This window comes from Delphinapterus leucas, chromosome 5 (genome assembly GCF_059928025.1).
Source record: "Delphinapterus leucas isolate spDelLeu-1000000601 "Yukka" chromosome 5, BTC_Dleu_Yukka2, whole genome shotgun sequence".
Classification (NCBI taxonomy): domain Eukaryota; kingdom Metazoa; phylum Chordata; class Mammalia; order Artiodactyla; family Monodontidae; genus Delphinapterus; species Delphinapterus leucas.
Window position 1 is genome coordinate 58,952,774 of NC_143133.1, and position 20,090 is coordinate 58,972,863.

The window sequence follows — 20,090 nt, forward strand, 5'->3', positions numbered from 1 at the left end:
CGTGTTTCTAAGAACACAACATTGATAAGATGTTTTATCTGTCCTCAAAGAGCTCAGAGTATGATGGGAAGGGAAAAGGGGAGACACGATTTCTAACAATATGTTAAATATTATGATAGAGGTCTAGAGAAGATGCTAGAGTAGAGTCTTAATTGTATGCATCGTATTTTCCAAATTACTATAATTAAAGGCAGAGGTAGTAGTATGAATATTTCATATCAGGTAAGGGATAAACATTGACCAATCAGAATGGAATTGTCGACAACCACTAAGGACATCCTGGGACAAATCTGACGCATGTCAGCCCTGATTTTGAGCCATGTGCTACCATAATTATTGTTTGCCAGAAATAATAAGGCCTTGAGCCCAATACCAGTGAGCTATATATTCTATTCTATTCTATTCTATTCTTTATTACTGTAACTAAAGGAAATGCTAAGCCAAAGAAGGTGATAGACAAATATCCATCAACTCTGAAAGATGGGTATAAATTGGTGATGCTGACTCTACCAAATAACAGTGTCTTCTGTGTTGTGTGATGCTGAGGATTCCATTATGTTTAAAACTCCTGTAACTCATCAAACAGGTGAAAAAAAGCATAGCTTATTGCCAAAACATTATGGATCACCATTTTCACCTCTTCAGTTATTAGTTGTCCAGAGATAATAATTATCACATTTGAATTATACATTTTTCAGTGCATAACTTTAATAAATATGACTTTGTTGTGTGTACCATCTGATTTTAAAACATTATTAAGGGATTTCCAAGGAAATACAATAGGAAACAATTCCAACCACAAGTAAATCATCTGAAACACAAGAACTTTAAACATCGAATCACTAATACTTTATCAAGTTCCCCTGCATCTTCTCTCTCCTGGAAACTTGGCTGGTTTGTTTGCTTGTTGACTTTGCTTCATAACATTCAACTAATAGAGCTTGGATTCATAACCTGACTCCACCATTATCAACTGAGTAACTACTTACTTACATACTTCTGTTGCTTGACTAATATATGCTTCATATTAGAAACTGGGGATAGTGGCATCAAAATTAGAAATGTCTTGCTATTAAAAAAGACAAGGCTCTCAGCGTATGCATGGTTTATAGTGTCAAATAAATAGTAGCTAAAAATTGTAACTAAGGCTTTTCTAAAGAGCTTTTTTCAGGGATTTAAAGAATGGGACTCACCAAAATTGTTTGCATTTGTTAACATTCAGTATTTCTTAGATTTAATTTATTTCTGCAACATATACAATTGTTATAACGAGGAAAAATTACTCAGAGCTTACCACTTGAAGGCTTGTTGTGAACACAAAAAAATAATTCATTTACCTTAGGAGAGTTTGTGAAGATTAATGAGTTGTTTCTTTGGGTTCAAGTTTTCCACATGCACGGAGTTCACTATGGTGATGTAATTAATTTCACAACACCAGGGTTTTGTCATCCAACATTCCTGTGCCATGCAGCTATGATAAGTATTCTTTAATTAAACCTCAAAATTTGCCACTGTTGTTACATAGTACAGCTGGAGCACAGATATACCTCTGTGGACCACAAAGGTTTTAATATGCAGCTGGGGAAGTTTAGTAATAGAATGTTTACATGAAAGCCTTCTGAGTTGGTGTCCAAAGTTCTTAAAACTTTTAATAAGTACTTATATCTAAAGAAACAAAAATAACAGGGGGTGCTTAATGAGCTTGTGTTTGTGGTTATAACTTAGGAAGGACAACAGAGTATGCTCCTGGGCTAAGGAGGGAAGAAGAAACTTTCGTGATTCTCCTGGGCTCCCAGCTTTAGAACTGGCAGGCTCCTAGAGAATTACTTTTCTGTGAATACAGATGAAAATAATCTTTCTCTTAGGACTTGGAGTACAAAAAGAAAAATAGACCAAATAAGGTTGGTTTAGTTTGATGCTCATTATTCCAGCTCTATAAAATTAGGAAGTATATTTAAGTCTCTGTCTGGCTTGAACTATTTCAGTGGGTGATTCAATCATGGCTCAGAAACAAAATAAATATGTATATTTATTCAAAGGTTCAAAGTAATAAGTGTGCTTTGTTTTGTCCTTTGTTTCAGGATTTGGTTCAAATTTGTATTAGTGACTTGATAAAAATTAGGATGAAGAAGTACAATCTAGTGCAATGGATAATAGCTCAGGTTCCTGTCCCCATCACTTATCACCTATGTAATCTTAGATAAGATACTAAATATCTCTTAACTTTGGTTTCTTTATCTTTATAATTGGATTAACGGTCATATTTATTTCACAGAGCTGCTATGAATATTGAAAGAAATAACGAAAACTGCTTATAAGCTGGGCACATAGCAAGCATTCTATAAATGGTAGTGATAATCATGTAAAAATTTACTAATGGTAAGAGTGGTGAGTGGGGACAGAACTAAGGTGAGCTACAGAAAACTTTCTGTAGCAATGTGTTATAATGAGAACATGGTCAGATCTGTTAAAAGGTTGTATTTCTATCCAAGATACTCTGGAGAAAGACAGAATGAAAGCCAGCCTTTTCTGTTCTCACACTCCTGTTTCCTTGCCTCAGAGCACTGTTGCTACATAGTTAGGATCCTTGAGGGGAATTACACTGGAAAAAAGTGAGAGATACGCAGCTGGTTGGTTGTCAGGTTGGAGGGGTACAATGTGATTAATGGCAAAAATGCCAGAGGGTAAATTTCAGTTGCTTCTGAGAGCCCAGGGAAAAGATTAGAATTCTGCTGGCCCCTGAAATATTAGGGGATCTATGGTACCCTCTCTGACTGGTATAGTATCTTGTATCTACGACAAAAATATTTATATCCAAACTAAAGAAAGTATTTTGAATAAGGAGACTTTCCAAGTGAATCTTCTCTTGTAAAAAGGAGGTGAAATAATTTTTTGTGTAAACTGTCCTTAGATATTCTTGAGAGACTATCATTCACGCAGCCCTACTGGCTTTTATATGGAAATTATTGTCTTGGTGCAAATCTGGCTTGAAATAAAGACCTAGGTAATTGGGCACATGTCTACTCCATAGTTAGGAGAGGGCATAGTGATACAGACAGTGGAATGGAGGTTATTTTTTTTCCAAGTCCCATGGTTCACCAATAAAAGAGCATAGCAGAGTAATCTATTGAAATATTAAATCACATTGTGTTCCATATGGCTCTAGGAGATGAGAACACACTAGAGATGCACCTCATAATATATATTGGGCTTCTGTCTTCCCTACCCAATATGCTAACACCAGGCTATAATTTTTGAAAATTTAAATTTATTGAGAAAAATAATTACTTGAGAATATCTGCAAAAACTCAAAATAAAAAAATTTCAAAATGTAAATTCTGGACCGAAACAAAAACACAGTAAAAACAGTTAAGACCTCAGAGGTTGGATTTATCTGCAGGTTAAATATAGCTGAAACATGAATTAGAGTACTACAAGAAGGATATACAGGTAAAATGAAGAAAGGAGAGACAAAAGAATGAGGCTGGGAGTAAGGTTAAGATACATAAAAGACAGAATGAAATGGCATAACATACATAGAATTGGGATCCTAGATCAAGACTTGCAAATAATAAAAGTTCAAAAATTATATGTTGGATTAACAAATGAATGAATGAAGTAGGAAAGATATACTATGAATTGCTATTCAACAAATATTTGTTAAATATTTATTTTACTTTGCTAATGAGTGATTCAAGGATGTATGAGGCAGTTCTTTGGTCACAAAAAAACTTAAAATTCAAAATAAAACAAAATATTATCATACTTAGAATGTTTCAGAATGATCATGGGTACTATAGGAAGCTAACTGAGGGTTTGAGATAGGTTCATAAAGGCTCTGCCTTTATACTTGCTCTAAGAACAGTTTATCTGATCATTACACTTTTTATGTATTCTATTTTGTGCCAATGTCCTGACTATTAGTAACATCTTTATGGAAAAAGAAAATATTGATAACTCCATAGAGTAGGTATAAGAAATATTACCTCAATAGAAAAGAGTATCAATTTTATTCAGGAGTACTTTTAAAATAAATCATATTGTTATTTAAATGAAGTTAATAAGAACTATTGAATTTATTATAGAAATGTTTATTCCCCCAATAAAAACAACCTCTAAAATGTTAGCATTATTTGCAACTGAATGCCTGAATGGTATTCATGACTGATGGTTTTAATCCAGAATTTATTTTCTCATGAAGCATACGATTTTCTCCCCCACTTTCAGATCAATAGGGCAATATGTCACTTCCAAACAGTACCGAATTTGAAGTTTGGACTACTATCATGTTGCAGTAAAACTCCCATCGACTAATCGCTGTCTTTTCCCCATTCCTATTCCTTTTCCAAAGTATATATAGAAAGACATATGCTCAGCTGGTTTCCTCAAATCCAATCCTTCAGGCAGAAAGACAAGTTGGTCTGAATTATTTTTTTTCTCCTTTTGCCTCACTCTCTTATGACCTGACTCTTCATGCCTGAAAATAGATCAGAGATTGTATTAAATTAACTTGTGCTATTTTATTTCTGACTGCTTCAGGAAATAAATTATCAAAGCTGAAGTAAACTTTTCTTCTTCCTCTTCTTTCCTTAATATCCTTAAGGAAACCTTCTTGGACTATGACTTCAGATGGAAAGGCTTTAAACTCCAGAATTGACTTTAAACTTTATTTTGAGGTGAGCATCAATCACTAATTAACAGTACTTGGCTCATTTCTTTGGTAACACTTCCAATTAACTACCATTTATTGAAGACTCAACATGTACCAGGCACTTACTGCTACTTTTTTTGATATACTTATTGACATTCGTGTATTTTAATTTGCATTACAATGCCCTATAAAACATTTTGGGGTCCTTAAAATATTTTACCACCAGAAGAGATGGAGAATCAGAGTATCATAGCTTCTAGGTGGTAGGACAAAGAATTAAGAAATATAGTGTTAAAAGGGAGCTTAGCTTTCAGTGAAATTCTCTCATTTTTACTGAGGAGAATAGTGAAATAAATAGCTCATAAAGTGAAAGAAAATTATAAAAAACTTAAATTGTACTATGATCAGTCATGGATACAAAATTCTGCACGGTGTTAGTCCCTGCATCCATTGGGTTCTCTCTGTTTCTGGTACATATTTTTTATTGTTTATTACATGCACTTATTCTTTCAACCAACATTTATGAGGGTTTCTTCTGTGCCAGATACTGTTCTAGGCTTTGGGGACACAATGGTGAGGAAAAATAAAAGTATTTTTTATCATCTGGAGTTTATACTCTGGTAGGGGAGACAGACAGTAACAAAACACATTCATTAATTGTATAGAAGAGGCACAGTAACCATGAAATAATGCAGAATAAACTTTAGGACCCCTCACTTATGTTGACCCGTTCCAAGATGTGGGAGGGGCACTACCAATATATGTCATGTGGTCATATCATTTTGTAAAATTTGTGAATTAATCCAAATCTGTGACAATTGGTTAAGACTATTACATCTTTCTGCTTTAACTTTTCTACTTGTCACACTTAGACAGGTGGTAGCATTCTTTACTTCCAACTAATGTGAAGTTGAGTAAAGGCTACATCACATTACAAATACAAACTTCTGTTCATCAAAAAACTGCTTTAGAGATTAAAATACAAGTAAATACAAGTACATTTAAAGATACAGTGCAAATTCACATACAAGAAAAATACAAGTACTTTTATAAAAAGCAAAAATTATGTAAAGCTTTATAGATACATAGATGTAAAAAGGTAGACTGATAGATGATAGAGAAATAAATATATAGAATAAAAGAGAGTCTAACAGAAAAGTCATTAAGAGACTTGAATAATAATTTTATAAGAGAATCTTACCAAATTATCAATAAAATTATGAAATTATAATCAGCTTCTCCAGTAATCAGTAAAATGTAAATTAAAATGAAAATTAAGTATCCTTACATACACAACACAATTGCTAATACTTAAAAAAATGCAAAGTTTCAGAAAGGATATGACACATTAAGAAATGTCTTACACTGTTGTTGAGAGTGAAAATTGGTGTAACCACTTTAGAAAACATTAAAACTCAGTATACATGATAGCCCTTGACACAGCAGTTTCACTTACATGAATATTCCCAGCAGAAGTCTGTGCACTTCTGCACCAAAAAACGTATTAATACAAAAAAATTCATAGCAATTATTCTCAGAACAAAAAATTGAAAGCTGTGACAAAGTGAGAGAGTGGCATGGACATATATATACTACCAAACGTAAAATAGATAGCTAGTGGGAAGCAGCCGCATAGCACAGGGAGATCAGCTCAGTGCTTTGTGACCACCTAGAGGGGTGGGATAGGGAGGGTGGGAGGGAGCGAGACGCAAGAGGGAAGAGATATGGGAACATATGTATATGTATAACTGATTCACTTTGTTATAAAGCAGAAACTAACGCACCATTGTAAAGCAATTATACTCCAATAAAGATGTTAAAAAATAAATTAATATAAATAAATAAATCCAAAATTAAAAAAGACAAAATTTTCAATAGAAGTGTGCATAGCACATTCACTAGCATGGATACACCTAATTAACATAATGTTTAGCAGAAGCAGCTATTATACACAAAGAAATGGTTTATATAAAGATCAAAAACAGGCAAAAAACAAAGCACTTTTTAAAATCAGGACAGTGCTTATTATTGTAAAGATATGATGAAGTTGTGATGCTTTCAATACTGGGTACTTTGAATAATTTTCATTTTTTGCCAGTCTGATAGATAATATTATATATTTGTTTTATTTGGCATTTTCAGAATTATTATCAAGTGAGAACACTTTTTCATACAGTTACTGGCCATTTGCATTCTAGTGAAGGTTTTGTAGTCACACCATTTGCCCAATTTTTAAAAATGGGATTTGTTCTGTTCTTTTTTTAAAATCAGAATTCTTGTAGGTAATTATTATTAACTCTTCAGCAAATAGTTTGAAATCCTTTTTTTCTAGTTGTATTAGTTGCATTTCTTTAAAATGTTATCATGTTATATTTCTTATCGATTATTTATATTTAGTATATGTTTGCAATAAAAGCTTTTAAAACATATGATTTAATTAATCAAATTAGAAATGATTCCAAAGTTTCCATCATAAGTAGAATACTCTCCCAATTACAGGATCATAACAGTAAGTTTCTAAATTTTGTTTAATATGCAAAAGTTTTTTACATCTCTAATTATCTGAATTATATGTGTCTGTGCATGTATATCATAATCATTCAGTAGGATACACACATATACACGTGCTTTGACTAAAACATCTTAAGCATCACTCATGGTGTACTGGAATAAGAGTTATTCCTGGTGTCACATGATTTTGGTTCTAATCACATCTTCTTCACTACTTTGTCGTTAAACATCAAGAAAGTCACTTTATATCTCTGGTCTGTTACTTCAGCTGTGAAATGAGTTGCTTTGACAAGATTGTATCTAAGGAATCTAAGAATTTATTAGATAGGAAATGAATCTTTTTGAACAGTTTTGCCTCAGTTTATGCATGCAGTGTGTGGTCCTGATCTCTGCAAGAACCTCAAAATCTGTAACCTTCTGCTGGTTAAAATTCATTCTCCCTTCTGAAATTAGAAGGAAAAGTAATGTGCACATTATCTATACTAGTCACATTTATAATTAATTTCTTGGATCTTAAATTCTTTGTCTATGTGGAATTTCTGACCTCATACATGCAACCATTGCTGATTTGGCCAAGGGTGCCACCAGACCCAAATACATTTACTCTTCAAGATGCCTAGGTTAATACTTGTAGCTTGAATATAGAAGATTCAGAATATAGAGAAATCAGTTTTATTCCTCTGGTAGTTACAACAAGAGAACTGTATCCTTCTTGGATTATGTTTCTTAGGAGTCATATGCAAACTGTCATAGGAAACAAAAGAAAAGCATTTTGAGTAAGAGGGTGATAAGACAGGTAGAATAAGAGAAATGGAGGTGAGGGGACAAGAATTCCTGTGAGACAAGAGAATAGCTTCCTTTTTTCAGAGCTTTCAGGTTTAAATGAAACATGTCTACTTAATTCACTTTCTTTGGGTTCCATGAAAACATTCTGTAAACCTACTTTCTATAAATTTCTCTGACTGCTATGGACTTCATTGTGTCCTCCCCAAATTCTGTGTTGAAGCCCTACCTGCCCCTATTGTGATGGTGTTTGGATATGGGACCCCTTAGAGAGAATTCAGTTTAGATGAGGTGATGAGGGTAGGACCCTCATGATAGGATTAAATGCAGAAAATATACTGGCTTATCAAAACCATGAGAGTAGAATATATACAAGTGGGCTTCTTAACCCTTAAAACACCATCTATAAGTTAAGTATAAATGAGAATAAGGTGGTTCCCATTAGTGAATTAAGACAATTTGAACAGGTACTCTAAAATTAAGTGGAAAAAACAGGTGGGATTTTAGAAAGAAAACCTAGGCCAGAAGAACAAAATAACTCAGAAAATCATAAAGATAATTGTAACTCAAAAATATTGGCTTTGATTGCTTAAAGATCCTATTCTAGGTTATTAATATTCGTTGTAATATGTTGCATATACATTTTAGTTTTCTGCCTTCTTTTGTTCCTTTGGGAATGGCTGTTTTCACAATTTCTCTCTTTTCTCATTTTGCTTTTCCTTAGGCAAATCTTTTAGTCTCTTCAAACACCTTCCCTTCTTAGTTGCAATTAACAGAATTATAGGATTTCATGCTCAAACTTTTATTTTTGTCTTAGGATTCAAGGAATTGGCCCTTATATCAAATAGGTCCTCAGCTCAAATTTGTGAACCAAAATACAGGCACCCAATGCAGGGATCAGTGCCCACAAAATAAGATTCCAAATTAGATGTTCTTAGGAGCAAAGGTGCTGGCAACAAACAGTCCCATCCATAAAGTTCAAAAATTCATTTGATGGCACCTAAGATTTACTGAATAATTTCCAGTCTCATTTGAATTTTAAAATATCCAAAAAATATCGTTGCAATATGTTGAGCAACTGAAATATGCTTAGTAGCGTATGTGAAGGTTTTATATAGATTATATTATTTTAATAGTTTAAAATACTGTAAATTATTTACCGCATTTGTATTTTACAGGTGAGAAAAGTAAGTATATAAATAGCAACTCTTTTGTTCAAGTTCATATACCAAGTAGGTATCAGAATTCAAACCCACAGCTGTTAGATTTCACAGCTATTGACTTTTCACTGGGTCATGTTGCCATAAAACTTTACAAAACACTTAGAACATTTTTTGGTTCTGATTTTTGAAACATCTATATTAAGAACTTGATTTTAGTTTCTGGCAAATCTTGATATTAAGATGGAAATAAAGTCAAGATGATTTATGGTGTTTTGTTTTCTCCCAAACCTGAATGATATTTATCCACTATTTTAGAGGAAGTTTCAAACACACAGTACATTATACCACTGGAAACTTACATACCACTGGAGACTTACACTTGTAATTTCTTCTAATTATCACTGAAATTATAGCCTTTGAAGGCACAGACTCTATTAGACCTCCTCTCCCTGAATGTTCTGACCAATAACCCTTTCTACATTCACCACCGTACAGCCATATGGAACTGCTCAGTCTTTTATTGAGACTCTTGATTGAGAAGCCTCATGGGACTGTGAACAGCCAAAGAAAGAGAAAAATATTAGTAGTAATAATACTAAGATTGGACTAGAAAAGGCTGATTCAGCAGGTATAGGAACCATAATTTCACATCCTACAATGCCAGCAGCAAGGGAACTAATTACATGGCAGACACTATGAACGTCAGGTACATTTTTTATTTCACCTCAATTGAAGTCAAGTCTTCTAAAGAATTTTCTATATAAAACAATGTGTTTGTTGCCAAGATACACTAAAATATATATGACAAAAATGTAATACTAGACTCTCGATGTAATAAAAATTCCCAAAGCTATGAAATCCCTGCTTCTTCTCCCATTAATAAGGGGACTCATTTTCAGTGTATTACAATATCCTTGTTCATTGTGATGCTTTATGTTGCACTATGTAGGTGATTGTGCTTTTCAATGAGACTGATTTTCTGAACTTTGGAGTGTAGAAAAATGTGAAGTTCATGTTGTGTAATGCAGTATTTACATTTTTAATACTATTGAAATGCTTGTTTTCAAAATATAGTTATAGCACTAATGATTATCAAACTAATGCTTTAAGTGTTTATGCTGATGTGAATTTAATCTTTACATTCATTTTTTTTTTCCATTTTAAGGGGATTTCTAAAAATTATCAGTCAGCCAAAGGTGTTCCTTGAATACAAACTGTATACAGAGATCTACAGCAACCATTATGAGGGGGTGGTATTTTTTAAATGACTGTCATAACTTCTGCATATAAAACAATGACAATATGAACAACTATGAATAATTATTGGTATTATTACCAATTATTATTATTATTGGTACACAGAACTCTACATGGAGTAAACAGACTTCCAGTTTCTTTTAACATTGATTCCTGTTCATTCCCTTCCTCTCCTCCTTGACTTATGAATATCTTTCATCGCCTAGGTAAATTCTTTCTTTTTTTTTTTTTTACATCTTTATTGGAGTATAATTGCTTTACAATATTCTTTTATTTTACATCTTTATTGGAGTATAATTGCTTTACAATGGTGTGTTAGTTTCTGCTTTATAACAAAGTGAATCAGTTATACATATACATATGTTCCCATATCTCTACCTTCTTGCATCGCCCTCCCTCCCACCCTCCCTATCCCACCCCTCCAGGCAGTCACAAAGCACCAAGCTGATATCCCTGTGCTATGCAGCTGCTTCCCACTAGCTATCGACCTTACATTTGGTAGTGTATATATGTCCATGCCTCTCTCTCGCTTTGTCATAGCTTACACTTCTCCCTCCCCATATCCTCAAGTCCATCCTCTAGTAGGGCTGTGTCTTTATTCCTGTCTTACCCCTAGGTTCTTCATGACATTTTTTTTTCTTAAATTCCATATATATGTGTTAGCATACGGTATTTGTCTTTCTCTTTCTGACTTACTTCACTCTGTATGACAGACTCTAGGTCTATCCACCTCATTACAAATAGCTCAATTTCGCTTCTTTTTATGGCTGAGTAATATTCCATTGTATATATGTGCCACATCTTCTTTATCCATTCATCTGTTGATGGACACTTAGGTTGTTTCCATCTCCGGGCTATTGTAAATAGAGCTACAATGAACATTTTGGTACATGACTCTTCTTGAATTATGGTTTTCTCAGGGTATATGCCCAGTAGTGGGATTGCTGGGTCATATAGTAGTTCTATTTTTAGTTTTTTAAGGAACCTCCATACTGTTCTCCACAGTGGCTGTATCAATTTACATTCCCATGAACAGTGCAAGAGGGTTCCCTTTTCTCCACACCCTCTCCAGCATTTATTGTTTCTAGATTGTTTGATGATGGCCATTCTGACTGGTGTGAGATGATATCTCATTGTAGTTTTGATTTGCATTTCTCTAATGTTTAATGATGTTGAGCATTCTTTCATGTGTTTGTTGGCAATCTGTATATCTTCTTTGCAGAAATGTCTATTTAGGTCTTCTGCCCATTTTTGGATTGGGTTGTTTGTTTTTTTGTTATTGAGCTACATGAGCTACTTATAAATTTTGGAGATTAATCCTTTGTCAGTTGCTTCATTTGCAAATATTTTCTCCCATTCTAAGGGTTGTCTTTTGGTCTTGTTTATGGTTTCCTTTGCTGTGCAAAAGCTTTGAAGTTTCATTAGGTCGCATTTTTTATTTTTGCTTTTATTTCCATTTCCCTAGGAGGTGGGTCAAAAAGGATCTTGCTGTGATTTATGCCCTAGAGTGTTCTGCCTATGTTTTCCTCTAAGAGTTTGATAGTTTCTTGCCTTACATTTAGGTTTTTAATCCATTTTGAGCGTATTTTTGTGTATGGTGTTAGGGAGTGATCTAATCTCATACTTCTACATGTACCTGTCCAGTTTTCCAAGCACAACTTACTGAAGAGGCTGTCCTTTCTCCACTGTACATTCCTGCCTCCTTTATCAAAGATAAGGTGACAATATGTGCGTGGGTTTATCTCTGGGCTTTCTATCCTGTTCCATTGATCTATCTTTCTGTTTTTGTGCCAGTATCATACTCTTTTGATTACTGTAGCTTTGTAGTATAGTCTGAAGTCAGGGAGCCTGATTCCTCCAGCTACGTTTTTCGTTCTCAAGATTGCTTTCACTATTCGGGGCCTTTTGTGTTTCCATAAAAATTGTGAAATTTTTTGTTCTAGTTCTGTAAAAAATGCTAGTGGTAGTTTGATAGGGATTGCATTGAATCTGTAGATTGCTTTGGGTAGTAGAGTCATTTTCACAATGTTGATTCTTCCAATCCAAGAACATGGTATATCTCTCCATCTATTTGTATCATCTTTAATTTCTTTAATCAGTGTCTTATAATTTTCTGCATACAGGTCTTTTGTCTCCTTAGGTAGGTTTATTCCTAGATATTTTATTCTTTTTGTTGCAGTGGTAAATGGGAGTATTTTCTTGATTTCACTTTCAGATCTTTCATCATTAGTGAATAGGAATGCCAGAGATTTCTGTGCATTAATTTTGTATCCTGCTACTTTACCAAATTCACTGATTAGCTCTAGGAGTTTTCTGGTAGCATCTTTAGGATTCTCTATGTATAATATCATGTCATCTACAAACAGTGACAGCTTTACTTCTTCTTTTCCTATTTGGATTCCTTTTATTTCCTTTTCTTCTCTGATTGCTGTGGCTAAAACTTCCAAAACTATGTTGAATAAGAGTGGTGAGAGTGGGCAACCTTGTCTTGTTCCTGATCTTAGTGGAAATGCTTTCAGTTTTTCACCATTGAGGATAATGTTGGCTGTGGGCTTGTCATATATGGCCTTTATTATGATGAGGAAAGTTCCCTCTATGCCTACTTTCTGCAGGGTTTTTATCATAAATGGGTGTTGAATTTTGTCAAAAGCTTTCTCTGCATCTATTGAGGTGATCATATGGTTTTTCTCCTTCAGTTTGTTAATATGGTGTATTACATTGATTGATTTGCATATATTGAAGAATCCTTGCATTCCTGGAGTAAACCCCACTTAATCATGATGTATGATCCATTTAATGTGCTGCTGGATTCTGTTTGCTAGTATTTTGTTGAGGATTTTTGCATCTATGTTCATCAGTGATATTGGCCTGTAGTTTTCTTTCTTTGTGACATCCTTGTCTGGTTTTGGTATCTCGGTGATGGTGGCCTTGTAGAATGAGTTTGGGAGTGTTCCTCCCTCTGCTATATTCTGGAAGAGTTTGAGAAGGATAGGTGTGTGCTCTTCTCTAAATGTTTGATAGAATTCGCCTGTGAAGCCATCTGGTCCTGGGCTTTTGTTTGTTGGAAGATTTTTAATCACAGTTTCAATTTCAGTGCTTGTGATTGGTCTGTTCATATTTTCTATTTCTTCCTGATTCAGTCTTGGCAGGTTGTGCATTTCTAAGAATTTGTCCATTTCTTCCAGTTTGTCCACTTTATTGGCATAGAGTTGCTTGTAATAATCTCTCATGATCTTTTGTTTTTCTGCAGTGTCAGTTGTTACTTCTCCTTTTTCATTTCTAATTCTATTGATTTGAGTCTTCTCCCTTTTTTCTTGATGAGTCTGGCTAATGGTTTATCAATTTGGTTTATCTTCTCAAAGAAGCAGCTTTTAGTTTTATTGATCTTTGCTATCGTTTCCTTCATTTCTTTTTCATTTATTTCTGATCTGATCTTTATGATATCTTTCCTTCTGCTAACTGGTTTTTTTGTTCTTCTTTCTCTAATTGCTTTAGGTGTAAGGTTAGGTTGTTTATTCAAGATGTTTCCTGTTTCTTAAGGTAGGATTGTATTGCTATAAACTTCCGTCTTAGAACTGCTTTTGCTGCATCCCATAGATTTTGGGTCGTCGTGTCTCCATTGTCATTTGTTTCTAGGTATTTTTTTATTTCCTCTTTGATTTCTTCAGTGATCACTTCGTTATTAAGTAGTGTATTGTTTAGCCTCCATGTGTTTGTATTTTTTACAGATCTTTTCCTGTAATTGACATCTAGTCTCATAGCCATGTGCTCAGAAAAGATACTTGATACAATTTCAATTTTCTTAAATTTACCAAGGCTTGATTTTTGACCCAAGATATGGTCTATCCTGGAGAATGTTCCATGTGCACTTGAGAAGAATGTGTATTCTGTTGTTTTTGAATGGAATGTCCTATAAATATCAATTAAGTCCATCTTGTTTAATGTATCATTTAGAGCTTGTGTTTCCTTATTTATTTTAATTTTGGATGATCTGTCCATTGGTGAAAGTGGGGTGTTAAAGTTCCCTACTATGAATGTGTTACTGCCGATTTCCCCTTTTATGGCTGTTAGTATTTTCCTTATGTATTGAGGTGCTCGTGTGTTGGGTGCATAAATATTTACAATTGTTATATCTTCTTCTTGGATCGATCCCTTGGTCATTATGTAGTGTCCTTCTTTGTCTCTTCTAATAGTCATTATTTTAAAGTCTATTTTGTCTGATATGAGTACTGCTACTCCAGCTTTCTTTTGGTTTCCATTTGCATGAAATACCTTTTTCTATCCACTTACTTTCAGTCTGTATGTGTCTCTAGGTCTGAAGTGGGTCTCTTGTAGACAGCAAATATATGGGTCTTGTTTTTGTATCCATTCAGCCAATCTGTGTCTTTTGGTGGGAGCATTTAGTCCATTTACATTTAAGGTAATTATCAATATGTATGTTTCTATTCACATTTTCTTAATTGTTTTAGGTTCGTTATGTAGGTCTTTTCCTTCTCTTGTGTTTCTTGACTAGATAAGTTCCTTTAGCATTTATTGTAAAGCTGGTTTGGTGGTGCTGAACTCTCTCAGCTTTTGCTTGTCTGTAAAGGTTTTAATTTCTCCATCAAATCTGAATGAGATCCTTGCTGGGTAGAGTAATCTTGATTGCAGGTTTTTCTCCTTCATCACTTTAAATATGTCCTGCCAGTCCCTTCTGGCTTGCAGAGTTTCTGCTGATAGATCAGCTGTTAACCTTATGGGGATTCCCTTGTGTGTTTTGTTTTTCCCTTGCTGCTTTTAATATGTTTTGTTTGTATTTAATTTTTGACAGTTTGATTAATATGTGTCTTGGTGTACTTCTGCTTGTATTTATCCTGTATGGGACTCTCTGTGATTCCTGGACTTGATTAACTATTTCCTTTCCCATATTAGGGAAGTTTTCAACTATAATCTCTTCAAATATTTTCTCAGTCCCTTTCTTTTCCTCTTCTTCTTCTGGAACCCCAATAATTCGAATGTTGGTGCATTTAATGTTGTCCCAGAAGTCTCTGAGACTGTCCTCAGTTCTTTTCATTCTTTTTTCTTTATTCTTCTCTGCAGTAGTTATTTCCACTATTTTATCTTCCAGGTCACTTAACCGTTCTTCTGCCTCAGTTATTCTGCTATTGATCCCATCTAGGGTATTTTTAATGTCATTTATTGTGTTGTTCATCGTTGGTTGTTTCATCGTTAGTTCTTCTAGGTCCTTGTTAAATGTTTCTTGCACTTTGTCTATTCTATTTCCAAGATTCTGTATCACCTTTACTATCATTATTCTGAATTCTTTTTCAGGTAGACTGCTTATTTCCTCTTCATTTGTTAGGTCTGGTAGGTTTTTATCTTGCTCCTTCATCTGTTGTGTGTCTTCTGTCTTCTCATTTTGCTTATCTTACTGTGTTTGGGGTCTCCTTTTTGCAGGCTGCAGTTTCGTAGTTCCCTTTGTTTTTGGTGTCTGTCCCCAGTGGCTAAGGTTGATTCAGTGGGTTGTGTAGGCTTTCTGGTGGAGGAGACTAGTGCCTGTATTCTGGTGGATGAAGCTGGATGTTGTCTTTCTGGTGGGCAGGTCCACGTCTGGTGGTGTGTTTTGGGGTGTCTGTGGCCTTATTATGATTTTAGGCAGCCTTTCTGCTAATTGGTGGGGTTGTGTTCCTGTCTTGCTAGTTGTTTGGCATAGGATGTCCAGCACTGTAGCATGCTGGTTGTTGAGTGAAGCTGGGTGCTGGTGTTGAGATGGAGATCTCTGGGAGATTTTCGCTGTTTGATATTTTGTGGAGCTGGGAGGTCTCTTGTGGAACAGTGTCCTGAAGTTGGCTCTCCCACCTCAGAGGCACAACACTGACTCCTGGCTGCAGCACCAAGAGCCTTTCATCCACATGGCTCAGAATAAAAGGGAGATAAAGTAGAAAGAAAGAATTAGTAAAAGTAGAAAGAAAGATAGATAGAAAGAAAGCAAGAAAGGAGGGAGGGAGGGAGGGAGGGATGGAGGAAAGAAGGAAGGAAGGAGGGAAGAAAAAAAGAAAGAAGGTAAAGTGAAATAAAATAAAGTAAGATAAAATAAAATAAAGTTATTAAAATAAAAAAATAATTTTTAAGAGAAAAAAAGAAAAAAAATTAAAAAAAAAAGAGACGGATAGAACCCTAGAACAAATGGTGGAAGCAAAACTATACAGACAAAATCTTTCACATAAGCATACACATACACACTCACAAAAAGAGGAAAAGGGGAAAAAATCATAAATCTTGCTCTCAAAGTCCACCTCCTCAATTTGGGATGATTCGTTGTCTAAAGGAGGGAAGGTGGGAAAGAAAGAAAAAAGGTAAAATAAAATTATTAAACCAGAAAATAATTATTAAGAAAAATAATTATATATATAAAAAAAGAACAAACAAAAAAAAAACGGACGGATAGAACCCTAGGACAAATGGTGGAAGCAAAGCTATACAGACAAAATCTCATACAGAAGCATACACATACACACTTACAAAAGGAGGAAAAGGGGAAAAAAATCATAAATCTTCCTCTCAGAGTCCACCTCCTTAATTTGGGCTGATTCGTTTTCTATTCATGTGTTCCACAGATGCAGGGTACATCAAGTTGATTGTGGAGCTTTAATCCGCTGCTTCTGAGGCTTCTGGGAGAGATTTCCCTTTCTCTTCTTTGTTCTCACAGCTCCCAGGGGCTCTGCTTTGGATTTGGCCCCACCTCTGCACGTAGGTCACCGGAGGGCGTCTGCTCTTTGCTCAGACAGGCCAGGGTTAAAGGAGCCACTGGCTCACTCAGGCTGGGGGGAGGGAGGGGCATGGAGTGCGTGGTGGGCCTGTGGCGGCAGAGGCCGGCGTGACGTTGCACCAGCGTGAGGCGCACCGTGTGTTTTTCTGGGGGAGTTGTCCCTGGATCCCGGGACTCTGGCAGTGGCGGGCTGCACAGGCTCCCCGGAAGTGGGGTGTGGATAGTAACCTGTGCTCGCACACAGGCTTCTTGGTGGCGGCAGCAGCAGCCTTAGCGTCCCATGCCCCCCTCTGGGGCCCGCGCTTTTAGCCGCTGCTCACGCCCGTCTCTGGAGCTCCTTTAAGCAGCGCTCTTAAACCCCTCTCCTCGCGCACCAGGAAACAAAGAGGGAAGAAAAAGTCTCTTGCCTCTTCGGCAGGTCCAGACTTTTCCCTGGACTCTCTCCCAGCTAGCCGTGGTGCACTAACCCCTTCAGGCTGTGTTCACGCCGTCAACCCCAGTCCTCTCCCGGCGCTCTGACCGAAGCCCGAGCCTCAGCTCCCAGGCCCACCCGCCCCGGTGAGTGAGCAGACAAGCCTATCGGCCTGGTGAGTGAAGGTCGGCCCCGATCCTCTGTGCTTAATCTCTCCGCTTTGCCCTCTGCACCCCTGTTGCTGCGCTCTCCTCCGCGGCTGCGAAGCTTCCCCCCTCCGCCACCCGCAGTCTCCGCCCACAAAGGGACTTCCTAGTGTGTGGAAACCTTTCCTCCTTCACAGCTCCCTCCGACTGGTGCCGGTCCTGTCCCTATTCTTTTGTCTCTGTTTTTTCTTTTTTCTTTTGCCCTACTGAAGTACGTGGGGAAGTTTCTTGCCTTTTGGGAGGTCTGAGGTCTTCTGCCAGCATTCAGTAGGTGTTCTGTAGGAGTTGTTCCACATGTAGATGTATTTCTGGTGTATCTGTGGGGAGGAAGGTGATCTCCACGTCTTACTCTTCTGCCATCTTCCCCAGCAATTCCCTAGGTAAATTCTTAATTCCATGTCAGTGATCCATCTATCATCATACTCTTAATGATGTCTCTAGTCCCATGATCCTTTTATTTTTAGAAAGCCTTGTTTTCCTACCCCTTTCTTTTGAAGCAGTTACTTCAGATAATAGCCACTTTTCTTAAGGTTCTTCACTAATGACAATTTTAAAAGATAACTATACCCAACTACCTAGTGGATAATCATTAATTAAATAGATGATTTTATCATAGTTTATAACACAGGCTAACTCCTAGGATTTAAATTATATTAAAATCAAATATGATTTCTGCCTTTATAGAAATTTCATGCTAGATGATATCAGAACAAAGCTTATCACAAATAGAACTTAACTTATTAGTATATTGTGATTAACTTCTTAGTATATTGTGAGAAGACAAACTAATGATTCACTAAACTCGTTTTCGTCTTTGCCTTGCAAAAATAACACATCTGCATTTCTCAGCTCCTTTGTTTTTACATATGATCCCTGCATTTGGGAAGTCACATCACTGAGTTCTGGCCAAAGGAGTGTGAGTGGAAGTAACGTTTGTCACATTTATCATAGTCCATTGTCACCTCTCATTTGCTATTCCACTGGAAACCATTAAACCTATGAAATGGTAGAGCATTGAAAGGAGGATAACCAACGATCCTGAATCATTGCACAGAAAAGAACAACCTGCTGACCAGAAACATCCCCTTGCTCTTTATATGAGTGGAAAATATACTTCTACTGATCTAAGAGATTACAGAGTTGTGTGTGTTTTACTGCTCTGATAATTTAAGTAATAAAGAAATAGGTGAGAAAGAGCTATAAAAATAACTCCTAATATATATGACATTGGCTTTGCAATAGATAATGGCAAAGAAACATATTGGAATCTGGAGGTGGAAAACTATTATATGCAGTGGTACAATATTTATTAAAACTGTTACGTGCAATGACATAGAGGACAGTACACAGAGCTTATAGCTCCAAGAGGTGTAGTTGGTATGATAATACACATTGACTTTTCCTTTCACTTTGTCATATTTTACATATTTCCATGTGAACAGAGCAGAACTGGACAATTTTCAAACAGAAAAAAATGGAATAGAGAGAATTAATAAATTATAGGATATAAGCAGTTGGAAGAAAAAAAGACTATATATCACATGGTAATTTAGGATTTTAAGCTGGAGGCAATGACTGCATTGGACTTGGGTTGACACCATTGATACAAGAGTATGTTTTTCGTGTATGAGAAGAGGAGTGAAATCAGTACTTGGTGGCCAAAAAAAAAAAAAAAATTATAATAATGTATCCTAGTACATGGGGGAGGCATAAGATGGAAGAGATTTGAAATATCAATCACTGCTTGGAAGGTAGAAACATTCATTTTGAAATTAAATGATGATAATCTTTCATTACTATTTTAAAATTTGTTACAACAACCAACATTAACTAATTCATTTATCCCTCTCTCCCACACTATTGCCCTAACCTCCCCAAGTATGTGTGTATTTATTTGTATGTGTTTATATCTGTCTTCCATCTATCTTTGTATTTTGCTGCCTGATTTACTGTACCTTCCAAGATGTATATTAAAACCTGCATTTCCCATACAATAAGTCTTAATCAGATTCTGTAACTCTTTATTTACTTTTTATTAAGGACAGGAATCCCATTCTCTATTTTTATTTGGTTGGTTATTAAAACTAAGTCATATTGAAAGCCATTCACCACTCCCACTACCTCAAGCTAGCAAGGTAGTTTTGAATGAATTGAATTATTGGGAGTAGGAGTAAGTACCTGTTCCCACACACATTTTCCTCTCTTCTGTTCCCTAACACTCGATAGTGGGAAAGAAGTAGAGAGGAGGCAGATAGTCTTCATCACTAACGGGCCACAATGAGGTTGCTGTATTTCTTTGACTCATCAAACTCTACTGCCTCACCTCATTGTCTATGGGCTCAATACTGAAAAGCTGTCC